This window comes from Sturnira hondurensis, unplaced genomic scaffold (genome assembly GCF_014824575.4).
Source record: "Sturnira hondurensis isolate 20B ecotype Veracruz unplaced genomic scaffold, ASM1482457v3 Scaffold0022910, whole genome shotgun sequence".
NCBI classification, from domain to species: domain Eukaryota; kingdom Metazoa; phylum Chordata; class Mammalia; order Chiroptera; family Phyllostomidae; genus Sturnira; species Sturnira hondurensis.
The window spans coordinates 4,689,507-4,717,197 of NW_028095541.1; the positions used below are offsets into that span (position 1 = coordinate 4,689,507).

Here is a 27,691-nt window from a genome sequence, read left to right on the forward strand (position 1 = left end):
TTTGGAAGCTTTGATGTTCTAGGTTGGGGATCCAACCTTAATATTTAGAAACCATTCTCAGGTGGATCCAACAAGCTGCTTAGTTATTCCTGCAGTGCTGCCACCTGTGGGCACCCAGCCAGCCCTCTTAAGTTTCTACCGCACTCAACCAAACAGGTTGTGCTGAAGCTGACTCTTCAGTATTTTGGGGGTTATAAGGCTCCTCTTTAGCTATTATTTAGTTGTTTGTTCTGGGTGATTTCTCCACAATTTAGTTGTAATTCCAGATTGGTCCTGGGAAGAGGTTTCTGTGCCTCCCAATCATTCCTCTACCATCTTGCCTCCAAGTCAGTTGCATTTTTATGTGCCATTAATGAGCTATCAGAAAGGAAAATTAAGAAAACAATCCATACCCAGTTGCTTCAAAAATAATAAAATACCATGGACTTCTGGCCAAGATGGAGGCATAGGTGGAAATACTGTACCTCCTCGCACAACCAAGTTTATCAACAACAAATATTTAGTAACACAAATTTAACTAGAACAAACAGAAAATTGAACTGTACCAAAGTCCAACAACAACAAACCATTCATCCAGACCCATAAGAGGGGCAGAGTCAGTGGCTGGTGATGAGAAGTCATGCAGGAAAAAGCGGTAGGACCGCCCCAGGTGCACAGGTGGTGGTTGGCAGATCCCAGGCATGGGGTGGCAATGAACAGACCCAGTGAAGGCGCAAGGCAGCTGGCTTACCACAGTCATACATTCACACGCAGATAAACCAGGCAAAGGAGCAAGCAGTGAGACAAACCTCACAACCCAGGGCTCCAGCACAGGGAAATAAAGCCTAAAAACACTAATTGGAAAAACTTTCAGGGGTTGAGGTGCTGGGAGAGGTTCTCGGGCTCACAGAGAGTTTGTTGGAGAGACCCACAGGGTTCTGGAGGGTGCACAAGCCCTCACATTCAGGAAACAGCACCAGAAGGGCCCAATTTGCTTGTGGGAAGCAGTAGAGGGGACCCAAATCTGAGAGAGAGCAGAAAAAATGCCATTTCCTCTCTCTGACCCCACCCCTACATACAGCGTCACAACCAAGCCACCTGGATTGCCCCACCCTGGTGAATACCTAAGGCTCCACACCTCATACGTAACAAGTGCAAACAGACCAAAACATTATGGCTCAAGAAGAAGAATAGCTCAAAGCCCAGAGCCAATACTTCTAAGCAATCAAGAGATAGCCAACCTATCACATGCACAGTATAAGACACTGGTAATCAGGACAAAACACTGGTAACCAGCTCACAGAACTGGTAGATTTTAGTCACAAATTAGATGAAAAAACGAAGGCTTCACTAAGTGAAATGAAGCAAAAAGCATAGGGAACCAATAGTGATGTTAAGAAAACTGGGACTAAAATCAATCGAGTGGACCAGAAGGAAATAAAAAATGACCAAAGAGAAAACAATGAAGAAAGAAGAATTCAAAAGAATGAGAGGCTTAGGAACCTCCAGGCCATCTTTAAACATTCTAACATCTGAATCATAGGGGTACTAGAGAAGGGAGAGGAACAGCCACAAGTGGAAAACTTATTTGAACAAATAATAAAGGAGAACTTCCCCAATATGGCAAAGGAAATAGACTTCCATGAAGTCCAGGAAGCTCCGAGAGTCCCAAAGAACGTGGGCCCAAGAAGGAACACACCAAGGCACATCAGAATTACATTAGCCAAGATGAAAATAAAGAAGAGAGTCCTAGAGGCAGCAAGAGATAAGGGGACAGTCACCTACAAAGGAGTTCCCATCAGACTGCCAGCGGATTTCTCCAAAGACACCTTACAGGCAAGAAGGGGCTGGAAAGAAGTATTCCAAGTCATGAAATCCAAAGACCTACAGCCAAGATTGCTCTATCCAGCAAAGCTTTCATTTAGAATGGAAGGGCAGATAAAGTGCTTCTCAGATAAGGTCAAGTTCAAGGAGTTCATCATCACCAAGCCCTTATTATATGAAATGTTAAAGGGACTTATCTAAGAAAAAAGATAAAAATATGAACAGTAAAGTGACAACAAACTCACAACTATTAACAAATGAACCTAAAAGAAAAAAATCAAACAACAAAAACAAAACTAAGCAAACAACTAGAACAGGAACAGAATCAGAAAAATGGACATCACATGGAGAGATTTCAGTGGGGAGAGAGAAGGGAGGAAGAAGGTGGAGAAAGTACAGAGAAAAAGAATCATAACTGGTAGATGCAAAACAGACAGGGGGAGGTTAAGAATAGTATAGAAAACAGAGGACTCAAAGAACTTCTATGTACAACCCATGGACATGAACTAAGGTGGGGAATCCTGGAGGGTTGGGGGGTGCAGGGGAGTGAAGATAATGGAGGAGAAATTGGGGAAACTGTAGAGCATGATCAATAAAATATACTTTAAAAAGAAATAAAGAATACATTATCTAAAATAAATAATACACTGGGAGGAATAAAGAGTAGGTTAGATGAAGCAGAGTATCAAATCAGCAATTTGGAAGACAAGGTAGAAAAAAGGCCAAGCAGAACAGCAAAACTAAAAAAGAACTAAAAACAATGAGAAGAGCTTAAGATACCTTTGGACAACATGAAGTATAACAACACCTGCATTATGCAAATACCAGAAGGAAAGAAAGATGAGAGAAAGGGATCAAGAACTTATTTGAAGAAATAATGACTGAAAATTTCCCTAGTCTGGTGAAAGAAAAACACACAAAATCCCAGGAAGCACAAATAGTCCCAAACAAGAAAGCCCAAAGAGGCCTACATAATATACATTATAATTAAAATGGGAAGGCTTAAAGGAGAGAATCCTAAAAGGTACAAGAGAAAAGCAGGTATTTACCTACAAGGAAGCTCCAATTAGACTGTTATTTAATCTCTCAACAGAAACATTTAGGCTAGAAAAGACCGACATGAAATATGCAAGGTGTTGAAAAGTAAGGACCTCTAAGCAAGGCTACTTCACCCAGAAAGGCTATCACTTAAAATTAAAAGAGAAATTAAAAGCTTCCAGGCAATAAAAAGCTAAAGGAGCTTGTTACACCAAACCAGTACTGCAAAAAAAAATATTACAGGGCTTGCTTTAAGAATAAGAAAAGAAAAGGAACACAGAGGAAAATCATTTAAAAATCAAATGGCAATAAACAAGCATCTATCAATAATCACTTAAATGTAAGTGAATTAAATGCTACAACCAAAAGATCAGGGTAGCTGAATAGGTACGAAAATTAGACCCATGTATAAGCTGTCTCCAAGAGACAACCTCAGATTGAAAGATACACATAGACTTAAAGTAAAGGTTTGGGAAAATATTTCATGCAATGGAAAGGAAAAAACCTGTAGTACCAATACTTATATCCAAAAATTAGACTTTAAAACCAAGGCAAAGTGACAAAGAACAGGGAGATCCAAGATGGCACACAGTGGCAGGCAGCCCTGCTCATCTGTTGTCAGACATGGACAGGTTTTGAAGTCAGAACATAGAGTGGAGAGTGAGTGACAGCATCTATGAGTGAGAGCACAGTGGAGGAAAGTGTAGGGAGTGTGCAGGAATACACAGGAACAAGTTCACTGGTGGGTTTTATGGGGCCAATGGCCCAGGCTTTCTAGGCAGACTGGAAGCTGATGACCTGGGCTTTCTAGGTGGGTTGCCACCGCTGCCCAGCCCAGCACTGCTGGCTGCACAGAGTTGGGGTGGCTGTTTTTTGACTCAGGGCCCACAAGCTACCAGGGCTGTGAGAGAAGGCTTGGGAGGTGCAGGCTCTAGGAACAGCATGCCTAGAACAGGAAGGCCCATGGTTGAAGACCTCTGGAAGGAGCAGGAACAGCACATCATCATGCCCTTCTGTTATAGTATAGCTTAGGGGATGTTCCCAACCCCATTCAGGAAAGATTTAGAGAGAAACTTTATCTAAAATAGTCAGAGGCCCTATAAGGAGGTGGCCAGCCCTGATCATAAAAACTGTGATTTGGGTGGAGAGAGAGCATGTGGAGAACAAGACTCCCAAGGACCCATGCTACAACTTGGGGACCAAAGATAAATTCTTTTAAAAGGGGAGCTGAGAGGTACCCACAGTTTGGCAGGGACCCCAGCATGCAGGCCTCTGTGTAAGGCATGATGCAGCAGCTTTGCTAACTAAAAATCTGAAAGGCAGAGAATATACTGAAGAAACAGGAGGACATGACCCAACATGGCTCACAAGCAGAGGACAGAGTAATTCAGATGGGCCAAATCTCCTGTTAGAGAGCAGCAGGCTTGGGTCTGGAAGGCAGGAGCTGAAGGTGTCTGAGATTTGCCTCAGTCAACCTGAGCCTTTCACAGACAAGTGAACTTAACCTGTGGGATCAGAGTGGCAAAGTCAGGTCCAGGAGTTTTCTGATGCATACATTCTCTCAGGGGAAAGAAGAAACAGACCTTTCACCAGACGCTATGTGTTACACAGCTCCTTGAACTCGATTTACTAAATCCAGCAGAACGGAGAAAATAGACAGGCACAAACAGATGCTATCTTCCCTCCTATAAAGCTGCTTAACATTCATTTCATATTCTTCAAGTATGGGCATAATATGGTACCAGGTTTTAAAATGTAGTTTATTTCAAATCTCATATATTGCTCTTCCCTTCTCTTATTCCATACTACCTCCTTCCGCTTACTCATGCAGTTGTTTTAAATTCTATTTTCTCTCTTGCTATGACTTGTTTCTATTCTGCACTATTACTATCACTCCCTCCTCCAGACTCTCAAAATCATTTGTCATTAGTCACCTCACATTCCTTCTCCCACTCTTAAAATACCCTTATTCTCTTTCCAACTTTATCAATCTTTGCTCATAAGTAGTGTATAAAGTGGTTGTTATTACAGTTCTTCAATCTAATCTTTAGATAGTGACTATCTCTGTATTTCAAATCTCAAATTTCACTGTTCCCCTCTCCTTCATTTTGCCTTGCTCCAGCCTTTCCCTTTTTTTTAAGCATTAATATTTCCCTGCTTTAGCCAGGATTTCATCCCACACTCTTAGTGTTTCTTCTTTCTCTATTCTCTCAAAATAACTTCAAATTAATAGACTCAAATTAATGGAGACTTAATAACATGTTATTAAACAATGAATTGGGTAAATAACAAGATCAAAGAAGAAATCAAAAACCTTTTGGAAACAAAGGAAAATGAGCACACAACAGCCCAAAACCTATGGGACACAGTGAAGGCAGTCCTGAGAGGGAACTTTATACCAATATAGGCCTACCTAAGAAAGATAGAAAATTTTTAAATAAACAACCTAACCCTAAATCTATGAAAACTAGAAGAACAACAATGAACAAAGCCCAGAGTAGAAAGAAGAAAGGAAATAACCAAGATCAAAACAGAGTTAGTGACAAAGAAACTAAAAGAACAATTCTGAGGATCAAAATCCAGGGGCTAGTCCTTTGAAATAATAAACAAAATTAAATGAGTCTTTAACAGACTCATCACAAAAAAAAAGAGAGAACTCAAATAAACAAAATGAGAAATGAAGAAGAGAAATTACACTGGTACCACAGAAATATAAAGGACTATAGGAAATTACTATGAACAACTATATGCCAAGAAACTTGAAAACCAGGGTGAAATGGAAAAATTTCTAGAAGCATCATCTTCCAAAACTGAATCAAGAAAACTTGAGAAAACCAATAACAGCTAGTGAAATTGAAGCAGTAATCAAAAAAAACCCTGGCACACAAAAGCCCTGGACCAGACAGTTTCACAGGAGAATTTTATGAAATATTTAAGGAAGAGCTACCCCTGTCCTTCTCAGACTATTCCAAAGGATCCAAAAAGGGAAAAGACTCACAAACTTACTTTTAAAAAAAAAGATTTTATTTATTTTTAGAGAGAGGGGAAGGGAGGGAGAAAGAGAGGGGGAGAAATGTCAATGTGAGGTCGCCTCTTGTGAGCTCCCTACCAGGGACCTGGCCTGCAACCCAAGCATGTGCCCTAACTGGGAATTGAACCAGCAGCCCTTTGGTTCACAGGCCTACACTAAATCCACTAAACCACACTATCCCAGGCCCAAACATTCTTTAGGAGTCCAGCATCATTCTATTCCAAAAATCAATGAAGACACAACAAAGGAAGAAAACTATAGGCCTATCTTGCTGAACACGATGCTAAATGCATCCAGCAATATATTAAAAATATCATACACCATGATCAAGTGGGATTCACCTTAGGGATGCAAGACTGGTACAATATTCACAAATCAATAAATGTAGTACATCACATAAGCAAAATGAAATATGAAAATTATACAATCATATCAATAGATGCTGAAAAAGCATTTGATAAAGTACAGCAGCCATTTATGATAAAAACACTCAATAAATTGGTAGTAGAGGGAGCATTCCTCAACATAATAAAGGCCATGTACTAGAAACCTACAGCCAACAACATACTCAGTGGGCAAAAACTCAAAGCTTTTGACTAGCATAAGGAAAAAGACAAGGGTGTCTGCTTATGCCACTTCTATTTAACATAGTATTTGAAGTCCTAGCCAAAGCAATCATACAAGGGAAAAAAATAAAATGCATACAAATTAGAAAGAAGGAAGTAAAACTGTCATTGTTTGCAGATAACATGAGAGTGTATATTGAAAACCCTGTAGACTCCACCCCAAAACTGCTCAATCTAATGAGTGAATTTGACAAAACAGCGGGATACAAGTCAACATTCAGAAATCAAAGGAATCTTTGTACACCAACAATGAAATACCCAAAACAGAATCAGGAAAAAAAATCCATTTGATATAGCAAAAAGAAAAATAAAGTAGAGGTGACAGCAGTTTGACTAGAGTGGAGGATACTGAGGCCAAGCTTCAGCACCTGCACAACAACATACAAGACGTGGTGGGTGGAGTGACCCTCAGTCAACCAGCTGGAGGGAAGGACCCACCAAAGAAAGACCCAACAACAATCAAAACCCAGTTAATTCCAGAGAGCCAATATAAACTGCATAAAGTGTATCCCAAGAGCATCAAGTTCAGGAGATCAAGGAGAGGGTACCACTGAATCTCACAGGTCTCCTACCATAAGAAGTTCACACCACAAACTCAGGGAGTCAAACAGATCAAACCCAGAAAAAAAAGGCAAACAAGAAGAGCCTCATAAACAATGGAAAGACAAAGAAACAACCCCCAAAAGAGATGAAAAGAGAAATCCTCAGAAAGAATACTAAATGAAATAGAGGCAAGTCAATTATCAGATATTGAGTTTTAAACAATGGTTATAAGGAAGCTCAATGAGCTCAGTGAAAATTATCAAACACTACAGAAAAGCTAAAATGAACTTACTGCAAATTATACCGGCATGAAAAAGGACATAGAAACTATCAGCAAGAGCCAAGAGGAAATAAAAAATACAATTTCTTTTTAAACATATTTTATACTATTACATAAATACATTTTTCCTCCCCTTTATTCCCTTTTGCCCTGTACCTCCCCTCCCACCCACATCCCCCTCCCCTTATTTCATGCCCATGGGCCATACATATAAGTTCTTTGGCTTCTACATTGCCTATACTATTCTTAACCTCTCCATCTATTTTATAACTACAATTTATACTTCTTATTCCCTGTGCCTTTTCCCACATTCTCCCCACTCCACCTCCCGCTGAATACCCTCCATGTGATCTTCATTCCTGTGATTCTGTTCCTGTTTTAGTTGTTTGCTTCGTTTTTTGCTTTTAGGTTCAGTTGTCAATAGTTGTGAGTTTGTTGTCATTTTCTTGTTCGTATTTTTAAATATATTTTAATTACTTTATTGTTGTTCAATTACAGTTGCCTGCATTTTCTCATATTTTTTATCTTCTTCTTTTTCTTAGGTAAGTCCTTTTAAAATTTCATATAATAAGGGCTTGGTGATGATGAACTCCGTGAACTTGACCTTATCTAGGAAGCACTTTATCTACGCCCATTCTAAATGACAGCTTTGCTGGATAGAGTAATGTTGGATGTAGGTCCTTGCCTCTCATGACTTCAGATACTTCTTTCCAGCCCCTTTTGCCTGCAAGGTTTCTTTTGAGAAATCAGCTGATAGTCTTATAGGAACTACTTAGTAGGTAATGGTCTCCTTTTCTCTTGCTGCTTTTAAGATCCTCTCCTCATTTGTATCTTAGGTAATGTAATGATGATGTGCCTTGTTATGTGCTTCCTTGGGTCCAACCTATTTGGGACTCGGTGAGCTTCTTGGACTTTTGGAAGTCTATTTTCTTTGCCAGATTGGGAAAGTTCTCCTTCACTATGTTTTCCATTAAGTTTTCCATTTCTTGATCTTCCTCTTCTCCTTCTGGCACCTCTATGATTCAGATGTTAAAATGTTTGAAGTTGTCCTGGAGGTTCCTAAGCCTCTCCTCATATTTTTTGAATTCTTGTTTCTTCATTCTGTTCTGGTTCAACTTTTATTTATTCCTTCTGGTCCGAATCACTGAGTTGAGTCCCAGTTTCCTTCCTATCACTATTGGTTCTCTGTATATTTTCCTTTATTTTACTTTTCATCACCTTCACTTCTTCCTCTATTTTGTGAACACACTCGACCATTTCTGTGAGCATCCTGATTACCAGTGTTTTGAACTGTGTATCTGATAGGTTGGCTATTTCTTTATTGCTTAGTTCTATTTTGGAGCTTTGATCTGTTCTTTCATTTGGGCCACATTTTTTGTCTTGGCATGCCTGTTATGGAGTAAGCGGCAAAGCCCTAGGTATTCACCAGGATGGGGCAACCCATTTTGCTGCATTGTGGCACTGTATGTGGGGGAGGGAGTCAGAAAGGGACCAATGCCTCTTGATTGGCTCTTAGCTGACTTTCAGTCACTTCCCCCACTACTTACAAGCAAATTGGGCGCTTCTGTGGTGATTCCTGGGTGGGTGGGCCTGTGTACATTCTAGGACTCTGTGGGTCTCTCCAACAAACACTCTGTGAGGCTGGGGGTTTCTCCTGCCACTGGACCCCCCACAGATTTTTATAGTCAGAGGTGTCAAGGCTTTCTTTTCCCATGCTAGAACTCTGGGTTGCATAGTCTGTCTCACTCCCTGTTGTTCCTCCAGGTTTATCCACAAACAAATGTGGGACTGCCTGGTCTGCCAGCCACTGCCTTGCCCACCCCATTTCTCCAGCTGCTGCCTTACCTCATGTCCTCTCAACCCTGGCTGTCTTTCTATGTTCCTCTTACTGGTCTGGATGAATGTTTCTTCTTTAACTCCTTGGTTGTTTGACTTCCATACAGTTCAATTTTCTGGCAGTTCTGGTTACTTTTTGTTTTTTAATTTGTTGTTGTCCTTTTTTTAGTTGTGTGAGGAGGCACAGTGTATCTACCTACACCACCATCTTGGCCAGAAGTCGCAACCTCTTCTGCTGGTCCTGGGTGCATAAGGGAGAGGTGAAGCTGTATACCAAAATCAGCTTCTACCAGCACCAAGTCTGGGGCAAGTCAACAAAAGGCCCAAAGCAACGCAAGATCCACCTTCTCCTGTCAGCTGTTCTGCCATCCCTGAGAATCTCTGGCCTTCCTTGAGAGCCTTCTGAAAGTGTCTGTTATAGTGGGCCTAGGATAGTCACAGCCAGCAAGCAGTCTCCTCTTCAGGGCATGAGCTCAGCGGGGCAAGGTCACCGAGAGTCGAGATGGGTCCACTGAATCTCCTGTGGAGGACAATGCCAGTCAGGCCTGCAGGGGTTAAAATGGTCCCTGCTCTTGAGTCGTACACCTCACTCTCTCCCCAAGATGTCTCCACAATCCCTGAGACTATCTTCAGAAGAGCTCTCCAAGAAAGACTGCACCATGGACCCAGGCTGGGGGGCAGCCAGCAGACTTTTCTGCAAGGCATGAGCTTGACAGAGCCAGGCTAGAAGGAGTTGGAAGGATGGGGCTAGTGTACTTCTCCAGGCTAGTGCCCTGTGGAGAGGGGTGCTCGACCCAGAAAAGATGGCATCTGTGATCTATGTGGGAGAGTGATTCTGTGAGGAACTTTGACAGCTGACTCTCTAGTTCTCTCCTCAGGACCACACAACCCCAGTCCTTTGTATGATTTTGTTCATTCTGAGCCACCTTCCTTCCTCCAGAGCCCTGGGTGAATGGTGAGAACAAGATTTTGTACACTGATCCTTTAGGATGGTTCCTGGGTTTCTAGCAGACTCCCATCTCCCTGGCAGGCAGAATCCCTGCTGATTTTCACAACCAGATATTAGGTGGGCTCCTCTTCTTGATTCTGGTGCTCTGGACTGGGAATCCCAGCATGGGGTGAAGATCTCACAAACCTCAGGGGGGACTTTTGTAGTTGAGATATCTCTCCAGATTCTCAGCCACTGTACATGGGTGAAGGACTGGCCCTTTTCGTATTTCTGCCCTTCCTACCAGTCTTAACGTGGCTTCATCTATAGATCCTTGATTATGAGACTTCTGTTCAACTGTCTTTCAGTTGGTTATCAAGAATGAGTATTCTATAATTTAGTTGTAATTCTGGTTTGTTCCTGGGAGGAGGTGATGGTAGCTTCCACCTACTCTACCACCATATTGGATCTCCCTTCAACTTACCATATTTTCAACTCACAGTTTGTTTATCAGGACTAACTCATCATATGTTGAGGAGCCTCTGTGCAACCAAACCATGAAAACAGGGAGACAAAGGGAGAGCTCTGGGGATAAAAATGAGGAAATGATTAAAACTTACTTTAAGAAGTCAATTTCACACACTCCAACTTCCAACCAAGAAAATAACTACAGGCAAAAAATATATAGAACTTCACCCTAAAATATCTGACCACTACAGAAGAAAGAATTATACATTCTAGTACATAGAAATCCCCCATCAAAAATGCTCTGTTACCAGCCATTACCCTGAAGCAAATCCATAAATTTGCAAACCTCATTCATGTAAATAGAGAGCTCAACATTGGATTTAGGTGCCTCACCTTAAAATTAAAAGGTAGGCCTAGGACCACCAACACATAAGCCTCCTTCATGGGGCAAAAAAGAACAGGGTAAATATTAATAAACAGAAAAAAGTACTGTGGGGTAGTCAGGAATAATTTGTTTACTAATTCAAGAGGTTGTTGTAGTTACAAATCAAAAACAGAATGCTATGAGTAGAAAAATTAAATTCTAAAAATTAAAAGCATGTTATATTATTAGAAATAGTGAAAGATAAATTGAGAAAATCTCCAAAAATTAAAACTAAAAGAGATAAAGTTATGATAATAGATAATAGCCATATAGAATTATCCCAAGAGGTCCAAGATCCAAGTAAAAGGAGCTTCATAAAGATATTAGGAGAAAACAGAGGGAAGGAAATTACCAAACAACATATTTGAGACTATTTCCCAAAGATTAAAAGATAGCCATCTCCAGATTTAAATGCTCTCACATGCTCAGTAATAAGGCAGCATAATAAGTAAGAGAGGACCCACACCAATGCTACACCTGAGAGCAACACTAAAATTCAGAAACTAAGAATAGAGAGGAAACTGTCTACAAGGAGAAAAAGGAGGTACTACATAAAATAAAAGGCACCACGATGGCCTTCTTATCAACAACAACAGACATGCCACAATAAATAACACTCTTCAAAACTCTGAGAGAAAATTACTGTAAATCTAGAACTCTATTCATAACTACAACTCAAGAGTGAGAATAAAATATAGAATTGAAGGACTCATTCAGAAACTTCCTCCCACATTCATCACAAGAGAAAGTTACCTGAGGAGGTGGCAGAGCACACAAAGAATAAACCAAGCAGAATGAATGTCTAGAAAGCAATGAAAGCGAAACAGGGTAGGAAGAAGGAAAAGTCCCAGGGTAACAGCCAGGCAGCACACCTGGGGATAATTAAGCACAGATTGAAAAATAAGGCAGGAGGCCCCTTCAGAGGTTGGGGATGCCTGTGGGAAAAATTAGATTGATAGATGGGGCAAAGTTGGTTAAAACTGAGAATGTGATCAAGGCAACTGGACAAGACAAAATTAAAAGCAATTGGAAACTACAGGAAAAACAAAAGATTGTACAAGAAAGAAAGTACAGGGCTTTATTTGGTTCTGCAATGAATATTTGCAAATTCATAATAATGAACTATGTACAAATTAATTTTCAACTTAGATACTTAACCTATAGAGAATAAATGAATGAGATACATATGGTTAAAGACAAAATCAAAGCATTATCAATCTTGATACTTTAAAAGTAAAAAGAAGTGACAGAAGTTAAGAGGTGAAAGAGAAGAAAGAAAGCTGAAGGGTAAGATAGGTGCAAACAGGGGCAGCTCAGGACATGCAGCATGGGCAGTCACACAGAGCCTCATGCTTGGTTTAATGCTCTTCCAACATTCTTAAGGATTTTTAAACAAGAACCATGCATTTTCTTTTTCCAGTGGGCCCTAAAAATTATGTAACTAGTCATGGGACTAGTGCAAAGTCAAAAGCTGATATACACTCAGTACTTAATACAATAAGAAGACAAGGTCTATTTATACTTAAAGTTACAAAGTTACCCAACGGTGAAGGTGCCCAAAATGTGACATGACTATATTGAGATATTGGGAGAATATATGGGGATAAGATATATAGATTAACTAAATCATATAGCCCATCAGAATGAAGAAATTACAGTACAAACACAATATTCAGGGATGGGCAATAACTAACAAAAGAAACAACTGAGAGAGATCAAAATAGTTACCCCTAAGAAAAGGAAGGTGGGATGAGGATGTGTCCCATTACTTCTTATTAGAGATCCTAATATGCCTTTTGTACTTGGACATATATTGTTTTAACTTTTTAAAGAATAATTTAAGAATCATAATATAGCTAAGGTACATTCTATAAATGTATTATAAAACAATTGTATTTAGCAACTAACCATACATATAAACTGTCCATTTTACTCCATACAAATGTTACATGATTTATATCTTATAACATGTATGACATAGTTTCTGCCCTCTAGACATCATTCATACTATAAATCATGTTATCTCATCCAACCAAGGTCAAGGCTATATGGAGAAAGAAGAAATCAGCAAAACTGAGTAGCATATAGTGGTCACATTTGCTTTAAAGGGAAATTTGTCCTATTTTACCACAACATTTTTAAAGGCCAGACATTTGCAAATACCAATACACTTTTCAGCCACTGGTTTCTATTTTGATGAAGACTAAAAGAAGTATAGCTCTTGTCCTCTGAAAAATGACCACTTACTTATCAATATTCTATATAAAAAGGGGTCAGTGAAAGATCTGAGGAAACCAATAAGGAATCAGACTCAGTAGTTGCTTTCCATGGACATTTCCCACTGTCTGATAAAGAACAAGAGGACTTCATTTCCAGCAAAGGTGAATGATCTTCCACAGATGCTTACAGCTGCTAGTTTGCCAGTGTAGATACAAAATACAAAAGCAAAGTAATTGGAAGGGAAAGGCTATGGTGATGTTACTAACATCCATGTCACAGACAGAAATTAGAGTGGGCACTGCACAACCATCCAGTCCTGGACACTAGAGCAAAGAGTGACCAAGGCAACACTACAGCCCTGCTACCAGACACAATAATTACACAATTTAACCACATCTTAAAAGCTCTATAAGTTCCATAAGTTTTTTAAGAGAACGAAAAAAAGAAGGCATACAGGTGACCAATAGACATATATGTGGATGTTCAATGTCACTAATCATCAGGCAAGTGCAAATTAAACCACAGTGAGATTTTGCCTCACACCTGTCGGAATGGCTACTATCAACAAACAAGTATTGACAAGATGTGGTGAGAAGAGAACTCTCATACACTGTTGGTGAAATTGTAAATTGGTGCAGCCACTATAGAAAACAGTATAAAAATTTCTTAATAAAGTAAAAATAGAACTACTCTATCCAGCAATTCCACTTCTGTGTTCTTAACTAAATAAATCCAAAACACTAATTATAAAAGACATATACATCCGTATGTTCACTTGAAGAATTATTTACAATAGTCAAGATATGAAGGCAATGTAGGTTCCTATCAATAGACAAATGGATAAAGAAGGTGTGATACATGTATACAATGGAATATTACTTGGCCATAAAACTGAATGAAATCTTCCATTTGCAACAACATAAATGAACCTAGGAAATATTGGCAGCAGGTGTGGAGCCTGAGCCCAGGGACACAGAAGCCACAGGGCCAGTCTGTGCTTTCCAAGAAAAACAGGAAGCATCAAAGAAGAGAAGAAATAAGTCAAAATACAAAGTAGACCTTCTTGCTTACTTCCCCCTGAAACTGTGATGAAGTTAGTCACTTCTTTTTCTTTTAACTTTTCATTTTCAAATAATTTAATCAAAGTTGAAATAACAGTACACCCAGATTCAGATTCGTAATTTTAACACTTGACTACATTGGCTTTATCCTTCCCCTTTTAGATATAATATGTTTTTATATATTATTATACACAACATAACATATAAAGTTATATTTTTTGCTGATCCTTTTGAGAATTAGATAATTATCTCCTGTGTCTTCAGCCCAAAATCTTTCATCATGCATTCTCCAGGGTAAGAACATTTTCTTATTATAATAAACAAAAGTTCAGAAAAAATAACTTTGATGTGACAGTGTTATCTAATATACAGTCTGCATTTAGATTTCACCCCTGATTCAGAATTCAATTCAGAATCATGCATCGCATTTAGTTGTCATGCCTCTTTAAGCCCTTTAATCCAGAAAGTTCTTCCAGTTTTCCTGGTCTTTCATAACATTGGCATTTCTCAGGCCAGTTGCCTCTCAGTTTGAGTTAGGTCAAGGTTACACACTTGGGACAGAAACACAGGGTAAGAGGTGCTTCAGGTGCATCACATGTTTCTTCACTATGAAGTTACCATATTTACCTTCGTAAGTCATAAGTAGTCTATGAGAAATTCTTTGAGATAATGTGAATATCCTGTTTCTCCCAAACTTTCATTCAATAGTTTTGGCATACATGGATGATTCTGGTCTGACTCCATCTTTTCTCTGATGGTTATGAAATGGTGACTTTTTAACTCAGTTTTTTTTTACATTTATCAGATAGCATTTGACTTAAAGGAAACCCTTTCCTTTATTCTCTACTTATTTATTATCACTGTGGACTTGGGCATTCTTATACAATTCAGGGAATTGCAACTTGTTATTGTCATTGTTCATTTTTATGCTCATATTGTTCCTCATTTGGCCAGTGAGAGCTCCTCAAGCATTTCTCTGGGTCCTTTTTACATGTTCCTATCATTTTGTGAGCAATTCCTTACTTTCTGACATAACCAGGATGTCCCAGACTCCTCTTATAATTTCTTCTCTTTCCCGGCCCTGAAATCAGCCATTCCTCCAAGGAGTATTTGTTTATTTTGTGGAGCATAATATTTAGAAACAAAGATACAAACATGCAGTGTGCTCAGATATTACCAATTTCCTATGGGGAAGCATTCAGGGTAAATTGAAGTCTTTTCTTCGATGTGGGGAAAGGGAGCTTCACAGAAGGCCTGTCTAATTGGTTGAATAATGTTTAAGTTCTTTTTTAGCTAGTCCAGAGAAAACGTTATCTATAGTGTCCATATTTTTGTTTCCAAACAGATGTTGCTCTCATGGCTATGTTTGTGGTTGCAGTGCTTGCTGTGCTTATAAAATCCCAGGTGACGTTAGTGGTCTGCAGTATAAACATCTCCAAGCTGGCTGCAACCGGCTGCTTCTCTGACCATTCGTTTAACCTCTACATTTGTCAACAACAGTAAACTAACCTGAATTGTCACTGCCTATACCCCTATTTTTTGGTGAGGATATTGTAAATCCACCAACAGCAGTTGCACCTGTGATGTACTAAGAGTTGGTGTAATCACAGAATCCACTAGCCAGCCATGAACTTGGGGGCTCGGAGCTCTATCCTCACACACTAGTTCAGCCATTGGATTAAGTATTCTACATCCTGTAAAAAGTCTCTCAAACTACTCACCAACCCCTTTCAGTCCTTTCTTTGTCAACTTTCAAGTGCAGGTGCTTTCCAATTCACATTGTCATTGGCTGACCCTCACTACAGAACCCTAAATGTTCAGTAGCACACAATGTTAGCATACTACAGTAAAAATAATTGAGGGAAATAATGGAATAAGGACACCTCATGGGAGGTGTGTATTGATGCTGCCTGTCAGCTTCAGAGCTGAACATGGAAGGAGTGATCCAACTACAGAGCTCAAGAGCATGAAAAAGGGAAAATATCCACCCAATGCAATGATTTTTTTTAAGCAATGTAAATGTTTGGTTTCCACAAATTGCATCTCATGCCACTTTAGTTTCTAAAATTTTTATCCCAATTTAGGCTAGTAAATACAGAAGGGCTTCAATGAGAAATAGTTTCAACAAGATCCCTTCTGAAATGGCCTTACCTGTTCATTAAATATAAACTATAACAAGCATTCTCAGCTTGTTATAATATAAAACATTCTCTCTGTTATACCCACAAAGAGATTTTTCCACCAATGTATTAATAATTTTATCATCAAATGATGAAATTCTTCCCACATTGTCATATTTTGTCTCAATTTTCTACAAATGTATTAGTTTTGTCAGAAACTCAGAAGATGACAATAAATGTGTGTAAACAACAGGAAAAGAAAATCACCAGCCATTTTAGGTGCACATAGGAACCAGATGGGAGGCACTGCAAGGTGGTCCAGAGGAAATGGTATGTACAAAAGTCATTACGATGTTCTGTGAGCGAAAATATAAACTTACAAAGAGATAAAACTTCTTTAAACAGCAATTATAGAAGAACGCATCATTTTTTAAAGTGCTGAATAATTTTTTAAATTGTTGTTCAATTACAGTAAGTAAATGAGTGAATAAAAAAACTGTGGTACATTTACACAATGGACTACTACACAGCAGAAAGAAAGAAGGACCTCCTACCTTTTGCAACAGCATGGATGGAACTGGAGAGCATTGTGCTAAGTAAAATAAGCCAGGCAGTGAAAGACAAATTCCATGTGATCTCACCTATAAGTGTAACCTCATCAACAGAACTCATCACCTTTACATTTAGCAGTGTCTTCAGCCCACTCTCAAAAGAAAAATTTTAGTATCAAAAAACTATTTTATTTTGTTGGACCCCAACAAAATAAAATAGAAGACGTCAGAAGACATCAGTTCCTTTTGGACTCAAACCTGAGTGTTTGTCTTCAAAGTAGAGGGGTCCAAGCCAAGTGGCCACGAGGTGCAGAAAAAGGCTGCCTCACAGGATGTTGTTTAAGTGGCAACCAATTGCCCCAGCCTCTTGTCCTGCTCTGTATCAGCATATGAAAAAGATCCATTCATTCAACAAATATTTTCTCAAAGCCTACCACATGCCAGGCACTCTGCTAAGCATCAATAGTAGAAACATCAATCACACAGGGTACCTATCCTCAATGAATCAGAGCAGAAAAGACAAGATGAGGAAAATAGTACATTTAAAGAAAAAAAAGGCTTTCTGAGTAAGAAAAAAAGAATGAAGGAAAGGAAGGAGGGGGGAAGAGAGGGAAGAGGAGTAAGGGAGAAAGAAAAGAAGGAAGGGAAGAGGGAGAAAGAGGGAAGGGGAAGGAGAGAGGAAAGAAAAAAGGAAGGGAAGGGAGGGGAGAGGGGAGGGGAGGGGAGGGGAAGGGAGGGGAGGGGAGGGGAGGGGAGGGAGGAGGAAGAAAGAAAGGCCCCACTTTCCAATCTCACATATGTGACACAAATTTTTCTACTTTGTGTTCCTAAGGGGTGGCTAGTCTCCTCTCTTTACACCACAAGAACACCTGGTACCTTCCTTTATCTCTCACCCAAAGTATAGAACAGCATCTTGCATCCTATTTAATATATATTTGCTGAAAAAATAGTTAATTCATTGATTTTTGAAGTAATCGTTTGGAAAAATTGGCCAACTAACTCAAAATAGCAAATGTTACTATCTCCATTAATCAACCCAGGAGCTCCTGATGTCACTCTCCCTTGATTTCTTTACTGTAAAAAACACACTGTAGACACACACACATACCCCCAAATAAGCACTTTACCACTCTTCAAACACATATTAGGGCAAAGTGACTACAATTGGATGTTAATTCTGCAAAACAGTTGTAATAGTATTAGATAACCTAATGCATTTAGACCCCACATAGACAGGCCCATGCAACACTGGAAATAGATAGTCTGTCCTTATATCACTGGTCCCACCTCTATCACAGCTGTCCACACATGCTGAGTAACCCTGTCTAAGTGCCTTAAGCTATCAACACTGTAGTTTCCTCACCATAAACTCAGGACAACCACAAGATACTATGGAGAACCTGACTTTGGTGAACACATCATTAAGTGATGGCTCTTGTTATATTTTGTCTCAACCTTGTGTCTTCCCTCTATACATCCCACATTCAGAACACAGATGCATCATCCATTCATACTTATGGTCCTTAACTGAAGCACCAACCAACCCCTTTCCCTCAAACTTGATGTATTGAATGAGTCATTTGATCAACAAATATTTACCAAGAACATTTACTAGGTGACCAGTATTGTGCTAGGCAAGCAATATCAAATAGATTCACACAACGGCCTGTCATCCTGAGATTCACAGGTCAGGAAAGAGCCAGGGGGACCCTCTGCATGGAGAAAAGGCACCAGGTGTTCAGGGTGCCCAGGAAAGTACCTGCAGGGAAAGCTGTAAGAGTTGAGGATGAGAAGAACTCAACCAGGCAAATACAAAGTGCCAAGATGGCTCCAGGCAGATGGAACAGCATGTGCAAAGGCAAGAATGGTAGCAGATTACTGTATTTACAGAACTTTGCAGGTGTTACTATCACAGGGGGGCAGAAATGGACTGCAGCGGGAAGCACTGGAGATTGCAGAACAGCAGGCGAGTCTCATAGAGAAGTGAAGCCATGGGTGCCATCCCAGCAGAGAAAATAAAATGATGAAATGAGAGGGAGAATTGGGAGAACAACACCTGGGCCACAGGTACAGAACATGTGTTTCAGGTGAGATGAGCAGAGGCAAGGGTTCAGTTATATGGCTGCAGTAATGACCCAAGTCAGAGCTCATGATACTTGAGAAGGGTAGTGGCAGTCGGGGTAAAAGTGACAATAGGTGGAATTGAGAGATGTTTAGGTGGAAAAATATGGAGTTTGGGGATATAGAGGTGAGGAAGAGGAAGATGTTAAGAATAACTCCCAGATTTCTGACTTGAGCAACTGAATGAGTTTTCTGAGATGGGGAAAACAGGTGGAGGAGCATATTTGGAGGAAAGGACCATGAGTTCTGCTTTGGGATTTGCAAGATGGAGGTTTGTTGGGAACCGCTCTGCCTGGTTTCAGGAGTTGTAACTGCCCCCCCCCCCCCCCATGGATAAGGCTGAGTTAGCGACCTCTGGACTGTGAGCCACTAAGGAGACAAAGCTTGTCTCTGGCAGCAGCGCTGCTTCTGCTTCATCCCCTGCCCCCAGTGCATTGTCAGATAGTCAGAGATGGGTAAGACCCCCTCAGATTGGGGGGCAACCTAAGCCAGACATGATCACTTGGGAGGCCTTCAAGGAAGGACTCAGGGGGCTGCAGCAAAGAGGGAGTGATGGACCCTTGTCCCCCAGCTATTCTGACATAACCTGAGTCCCCATGCCCTCTGGGAGAAGCGCTTCCTGGCTCTAATCCACTTAAGCCTAAAAACCTATCACTGGAAGGCAGTGCAGCTCTTTGCCGACTACAGCGGGTTCCAGGTGATCAAGCCTAAGAAAGAAAATGTAAAATCCTGTGAAACCTGCTTTGTTTAGAATGCTCTCATTTAAATGATAAGGGTCCAAGCAAGAAGTTTGTTCCTCAAAGTTTTACGGCTCTTTAGTTATCTGACCCTGACTGAGAACAAGCCCTCACAGTTCTTTGAATGCTATCTATTGATCCTTACCTGTATTCTTGTGCAAAACAAACCCAATAAAAGCCCATTGAGGAAAAGGCTCTTGGTCTTTCTCCTGTGAGAGATTGACCACCTCTCCTCTTTAAGCAGTTCGTGTCTTGGTAGCTTCATTTTCATCCGCGGTGGACAAGGGGACTTGCGGGAAAAGTTGCCCCCACAGAGGTGATCTCAGAACATCTGAGTAGACATAGTTGTTGGACATGGAGGAGGTAAGTCTGGCACTCAAAGACAAAATCTAAGTCAAGAAATGCGGTGGGTTTTGGGGGGTCACAGACAGTGGTAATTGGATCCTGGGAGTGAAGGTGGGGCAGGTTACCACCCAGTTGGCAGTCAGTAGGGCCTCAGAATATAAGCAAAACAGGAAAAAATATTTTTTTTAATTTCTTACATTTTGTATTTCAAAAAGTACAAGAAACTCCTCCTCATGGGAAAATCAGCACTTGGCTGAGCCACCTTAAGTCTGTTTTGCAGTTTGAATGAATTTGAATTTGAATTTATCATAGTCAGCCAGGAATGGGGAGGTCACTGGCATATTTAGAATTCCTAAAGATCTTGCTCTAATCCTGAATGTAAATGTCACTACAGGAACCTCAAAGCCACCATGAGAAAAAGCAGAGGGTGCTCACTGGCCCCTCAGGTAGCTGACCTTGGTCAAAAGCCAGCTGGGTGATGGTGGCACTTTCTGAGGCCCCCACCTGCAGTCCCTTGCAGATGACATCTATTTAGTTGACTCTTTATTCATAGTATGTGGTCTAGGTGCTGATGTGTTAATACATTCCTCTGTAAAATAGAACACTAGATTTTAAAGGAGAGGTTTGGGGGACTATACCTAAACTGAAATGCAGAAGTCTCCTGGTCTACATTTCAGACTCTGAGGAAAGTCTTTGAGGAGAGAGAAGCCTACATCCTAGTCAAGGGGCTTTTCTGGAAACTTCTAAGTCACAAAACAGAGGTGGCGTAATGTATCCGCCTGCTTATGTGACAAAACCATAGTGTGGCCACCACGTCTCAACTCTGTTTGTACCCAAGACCCATATAGTGTTCAGACCTCATCCACTGTCTTATCCCCAGCCCCTTGGACTCTTTGGATGCTATCCACTTACAAAATCTCTGAAATGTGGAGGTAAGGGCCAGCTTCAGCGTAACAAAAGATTCTGACTCAAGTCAGGAACCATTGCTACTGATGGTCCATAGCTGGCAGAGGAATGGCCCCCAGAGCCAATAAGCTGCTTTTCTATAAAAGCACACTTGGATAAATAAGCACTGGGCCCTGGAAAGACTCAGTCCTCTGAAAATGTACATATCTTCAAGGTGCACCAAAGAAACTGAGTCACTTTTAATTTAGCATGTTATTAACAGTGCTGATTATTTTCTCTGGGTTCTCATATAAATTAATGTGGAAAGGAGGGAGATAGGGTAAATTCTGTTTATCTGAGAGTTACGGCTTAACCAAGCCTTGTGTGATAAGAGAGCAGAAAGTAAGAAATGATATTTTTTCTTGGAAGTTAGCAATTAACTTACAAAAAGCACAAAGATGTGCTGGACTGATTCGACCAAGATTCTAGAAGGTAACCCTCACCTCTCACTCACCCTATGTCAACAACTCACCATGTTGCAAAAAGAAACCCCAAGGAAACCTCACCAAAATGATTTGGGGATGGGCTGCTGATCTATTGGAATTTAAAAAACTGTTTGACCATTGGAAGGAAAGACATGTGAAAGCCCAGGGTACACTGGCAGTAATTCCCTCATTGTGCTCAATAAACCTTAAGAGGCCACCTTTTGTCCTACATTACCAACTACAATGCACATGTACTCCCTGAAGTCTAAAGAGAAAGTCACAGTAAATGCTAGGATCAATGTGAAAGGAAGGTAGATAGGGAAGCAGACCTCCTCTGGATGTTCAAGTCTTTTTTTTTTTTTTTTTTGCTCTTCACATGAGAAATTGCAGAACTCCATGCAATAATATTCTTTTCCAAGTTTACCTCTGAGAAAGTAAAAAAGGAAAACTCTTTGCTGGTATGTTTTTCTTCTAAGTGGCTTTGAAGGCCTGAACTTCAGTAACTATGATGTTAGGTGACATAATATAATAAAGAACAGTACAGAGTGGGATAGATGGTCACAATATACCTCTCAAAGATGTACATGCATATCCACTCACTTCAAAGTGCAGAAAATGCCAAGAATACACTGTAAGAGCCAAGGTAGTGGCCAATTGCACAAAAGGCCTTCCCTGGAATTGCCGCACTAGGCTGGCATGCGGGAGTATGTGTGACTTCAGAGCAATGAGTTATTCTTGGCTTGGGGGATGGTGAGCTTGGCCCTGCATATTTTTCTTTCCTCCTATGTTTAAAATTGCTTTTTAAATTCTGCTGTTATCAGAGGAGGGTGTGAATTCTTAACATGTGGCCATCACCTTTCCATCTATTTTCTTCCCTTGAAGAACTGGGTTTTAATATGTAACATATTCATTTGGGAAACCGCTTCATGAACCTGCCACTGTGCCACTGAGCCACAGCATTGGTAATTCTCTCTCATTCTACAGGTGTTTCTCTGTTTCCACATTTATTTTTTTTTAAAGAAAAAGGACATTGTAAAGGAGAGTTTTATGAGCTTGGTATAAAGTCTGGGAAGTCCCACCATCTAACCAAGAATATTATGAATGCACTGTGGGTAAAAATTCAGGAGAAAATATAAACCCAACGAAGGGATCATTGAATTGAACTGACTGCACAGTGCTGCTTATCTGATGGAGAGGCTGCTGATCACCCACCTCCCAGACCTGTGCCCGTATACCCTAACATTCTCACTCCCTGTTCCTCCCTCCCTCTTCTCCTTTTTTTCTCCATGTGCTTCAAGTTGAAAATTAAGGTATTTGTGAATATGAAGGAGACATATCTGAGGCATTTATATTGAAAAAGCAATCAACTAACATTCTATAAGAAAGAGATCCCACCTTTTTCAGATTGGCTGGCCATCAATATTGAATGTTCATGGTCCTGTTTTTTAATGGACTTTACTCGTCCTCTGTGGGGAGCAAACATCACTCAGAGAATGGTCGTATCTGTCAGCACACCTCAAAGTCATTTCATCCCATTTAGGCAAGTATTCAGGATATCAGGATAAAGTCAAAACATTCCAATTGTTTATGTCAGCTTTAACTAATCTGTGGACTCAGTACTTGAAGTCATGCAAATGCAACCAGGGTCACCTCTTTAGATGCAATTCAAGATATTCTATGCACAAACAACTACACAATGGTTAAATCTGTAAAACTCTTCCTTCATCCCTGACGTGAGCAATGAACGTTGTCCTAGTATCAACTATATGTACACAGACAAAGACAGATAGACACCAGGTCCCCAAAACCTCACTTTATCCAACTGGAAGATATCTCATTCTACACTTCTAGTTCTAAAGGCTCCCACACAGCAAGCACAGCTGGTGGAAGGTTCATTCAGAGTCGACCTTTTGGTTTCAGAAGAAATCATTCTGACCTTCTAGTATTGGTGCCATACCCCAAGAACACATATGTGCACTACACACATATACATACAGTTATTTGCAAATACCACATATGACACATACCACACACATGTATGCATTACATATATAAACCATACACACATCAACACACTATATACACTCATGCACACATTGCACTCCACACACAGTTCAATCTTTAGGCCCAGCAATCTCTAAGCCTCCCTGAGTTTCTCTGGCCAGTGACATGAACAACACCTCCAGCTGGCACATACTTCTGTGGCTTCCATGGGTCCTAATCTGCTCAGTTATTCCCACTGCACCCCACCTTGTCTCCAGACAAGTGTTTTTTTCTCATGACACAGGTCTAAGTTAATTTTTGGCTCTGAAGTCTGGCTTGCACTTTTCTACTAAATACATCATTCTTATCTTTGTTTTTTGTTTTGTTTTGTTTTTTGTGGGGTTTTCTTTCAATTTTCTGAGTACCTGGGTTATATATTCACATCTATCATCTTATTCAACTGCCTGTCAGACTCCTTTTGTCAATGATTTCCTCAATATAAACCTGTACACAAATGCACTGTAAGTTACTAATGCAACCTGGGTTTCCTACACCTTCCCAGCCACCATACCCATCATCTCAGAACCCCAATTGCTCTTCAAACACATCTCCTCTCAAGGCGTCTCAGGAGTGTTCAAGATCAGAGTATTCCTCAGTGACATCTCAGATACTGTCCCCTCCTGCCCTCCTGCTTCTGCCCCTGTCCCTATTGGGTGCTGCCATGCACAGCTGCAAAGGTCAGAAAGCAGCGTGCTATGGGAGGTCACAGAACACTGCCTCTGCTGCCACAGCAGACCATGCCCCTGGTGAGATGCTTCCAGCTCTCTACAAAAGCTGTCCCTGTGGAGGGCACAGACATCAATGCCAGGGGGCCACCCCCATGGCTACCAAATACAGGCATCACCTCCATGGCAATAGAAGCCACTGGACCTGCCAGTTTTCATCCCTGCAGGGGAGGACCATCTCCCTCTGTCACCTCTGTGTGCAGTATCTTTGCCATGGAGCTCCTCAGTGAGTGCTCCTGCACCCTGGGATGGCAGAGACTAGCAAGGGAGTTCCTCCCATGTATGTCCCCATCCTATTGCTCCAGGACCCAGACACAGCCAAGGACAGGCTAGTGTATACTGTGAACAAGAGACCACAAATAATTTCAAAGTCAGTTTCCCCTCTACCCCGAGCATGCACTGCTTGGTCCTTCCTCAGGAATAGCCCTCAATATACTCAGCATGCTGGGCTCCCAGGTCAGCCCAGGGCATCTAATTGTTGTCCTTGCTGCACATGGAATACAGTGTGGAGAGGTCCTAGCTTGGAAATGCAAAAAAGGTCTTGTTCCTCCCATGATTCTGTCCCTATTACATTATAAAATATGTTCTAGCCTTTGATACAATGATTTTCTAAGGGTGAAGGGATTGTGTTTAAGAGGCAAATGAAATGAATGAGGGAAAGGACTGACATTCTGGAAAGGATAGGGATGCTCCTGAACCAGTCCTGAACAGAGGACACTCAATCCCTCTGACCAGCATTCTTTATCCCTGTGAGACAAGACTCACTTCAGAGAGAAAGTCAGTTCCTCACATCCAGCTGGCCCTGGACTTCAATGCTAGAACATGCACATTCCCAGGAAAGCATAGGACATCAGTGAACAGCAGAGGAGGCACCAGGACCATCCATGCACCCACTGGCTAACTCATTCTCTCATCCACTCTGTGTGACAGTTTCTGCATACACTTTACAAGTAAAAACATCGATGTCCAGAAGGGGCATTTTGCCCAGATCACACAGCTGATAGTATTTCACCCCTGCCTCATCCAAGCTCCTTGCTCTTTCACTGAACCAAAGTTTTCCTCAGGACCGAAAAGTTGGTTGGGAGAATGGGGTGATCGAGGGAAACCCAAGAACAAGGAAGAATATTCAGTGAGTAGGAATGCCACTTTACAGTGTCAGAGCTTTTCCAGGAGAAGTTGGACCCTTGCTGTACCTGTAAGGTGTGTGCTTCCTGTTGGTCCTGAACATTAGCTCCTACCTAGACAATGTGCAGTCCCTCTGCTTCAAGTCCTTGGCACCTGGTCACATTACTAAAGCTCCATATCACATAGAATTGACCTGGAACAGCTCTGGAATCCTCTACAGATTCATACAACATGTGGAGTGAACCTCTGTGACTCATGTCAGTGGCATCTTCCTGCTGCCCAAGCAGAAAGGGAGCTCCAAGTTAATTTTAAAAACTCTTTCATGATATCTAAATGAAGATCTCCCTACTCATGGCTCCTTCCACTTTGGTACAGATACTTGGGCCAGATTCTGGGGCCGCATTCTCTCCCAGTGATTAGAATCTGACTGTTTAGCCTCTGGTTCTACATCCAAAAGTCCAAACTAGTTCCACCCTATATTGGTCTGCTAGTTCTAATGCCTCCACACACACAAAAAAGGGCAAACATTGGTTATATAACTTTCATATGAAGGTTAGAAAATGTGAGTGTCCTTTTTTATATTTTCAAGGATATAATCCTATAATTAAACATGTTAACAATTAGTTATTTCAAATAATGTCCCCTTCTGTTTTGTATTTTATCACATTTACTATCTCTGCAACTAAATATTCAAATATATGCAAGAAAAATTATGTATATTCTCAGAGTCTGTTTTACTAAAAAAGAATCACAGTTGTTACATTTGAGTTTTGGTACTGTGATTCTGTTTCTTAAGTTCTAGAGGACAAAAAATATCACAGTTCTCCATGAATATTTCTACATTTCAAATGAACTCTATCCTCCACTTACCTGAGCATTTCTTTTTCATCCTCCTTTGCATTCCTAAGTCTTCCCTTTGTTTCACAGTCTGTGTAACCCCATTCAGAGCATGATGTGCCCAGCATCACATACAACACTTCACAGATGCCTATATTTCTCATATTAGTCCAATTTCTGATCCCCACTCAATCAGAGAGAGATAGAAGGGAAGACAGAAAGCACTGAAGAATAACTCTATTAACATTATAACTCCTCAATTTAAACTATTACTCCTTCAACTTCTAATTTCTGACCATTTGGGAGACCGTGCCAGTCTGTGACCCTGAGACAAACAAGGGCAAAGCTTGTTTGCATTTTGCAGAGTTGGAAATCAACTGCAAGTGTACTGTTGGCTAAATTCCATGAGTCTCCTAGTTAAACATTGTACAATTTTATACATATATTCCAGCCCTGATGTGAGAATGGGAGAAGAACACTTTCTCCTTCCTCCTCTTTCATAATGTTAAATTCTGTTCAATTTAAATCAGCAACAGCAAAGATTTGGGAGTTGCAAAGTAACATACTGGTTAAGAGCATAGTTTCCAGAACCAGACCTCCCTGGTCAGAATCCTGATGGTATCCCTCACTAACTCTGTAACCTTGTACAAATTACTTAACAGTTCTGTGCCTCAGTTTCCTCATCTGTAAAATGAGGATATTCCAGGATAACTACCTTATATGACCTATGAAGATTAAATAAATTATCATTAGTAAAGCTGCTAAAAGGAACTCAGAGAAATGCTTGATAAATAAAGGGAAAAGGAGAAGAAAAACCTAAGGCACACCACTGGTCACAGAGTCTCTCCAGCCTCTAACAAACCAGCAACTGCATAGGAACATTAAACTAATGTAATTAACAGTACGAAGACACAGTTAACAATTGTTAATTAAGTACTGTCTTTTGATAGTGGCTATGTGTGAATATGACAGAATATTTGCCTAAAAACAGAAAATAGTCATAAAGTTCTTTGAACTGATAAGGTGATCCAATGTTTATACTGTAAGTCATAAAGACAAAAGTCATTTTACTCACACAAATAGTTAGATTCAAAACTATTCTAAAGAGGGAAAATAGTCCATCCTCTTAGATCTTCCAGTTTTGAGTTCCAAGTCTGAGCTATTATTTTTACTGCTTCCCTTTTTTTCCAGGTGTAATTAACAGTGAATGAGCTGCTCTCAGTGTCTCTGCCCTGCAAGAGATAGATCCTAAATTTTGATAACAGTATTAAATGCTAAATGGTGATAAGGATGATATATATCACCTGAACTTTCAAATAAGTGTCAAGCTGAGGACTTCACTATGCCAAAAGTTGACATCTTTATTTTATTAAGTTTTTAGTAAAGATGGAAGTCTATTATAAAGTATCCATTTTCTCCAGAGCCCAGTGTGAGCCTAAACTAAGACTGTATTCTATGA

The 27,691-nt window shown here is 40.5% G+C and overlaps 1 long non-coding RNA gene across 1 annotated transcript; it reads left to right on the forward strand.

Annotated features, from left to right (window-relative positions):
* Positions 1-3,279: 3,279 nt before the first annotated feature.
* On the forward strand, positions 3,280-26,574 carry LOC118980565 (uncharacterized). Its single transcript, XR_005065135.1, has 3 exons — positions 3,280-3,397; positions 14,828-14,835; positions 26,563-26,574. It is a non-coding gene; the product is annotated as an uncharacterized LOC118980565 (long non-coding RNA).
* Positions 26,575-27,691: the final 1,117 nt, after the last annotated feature.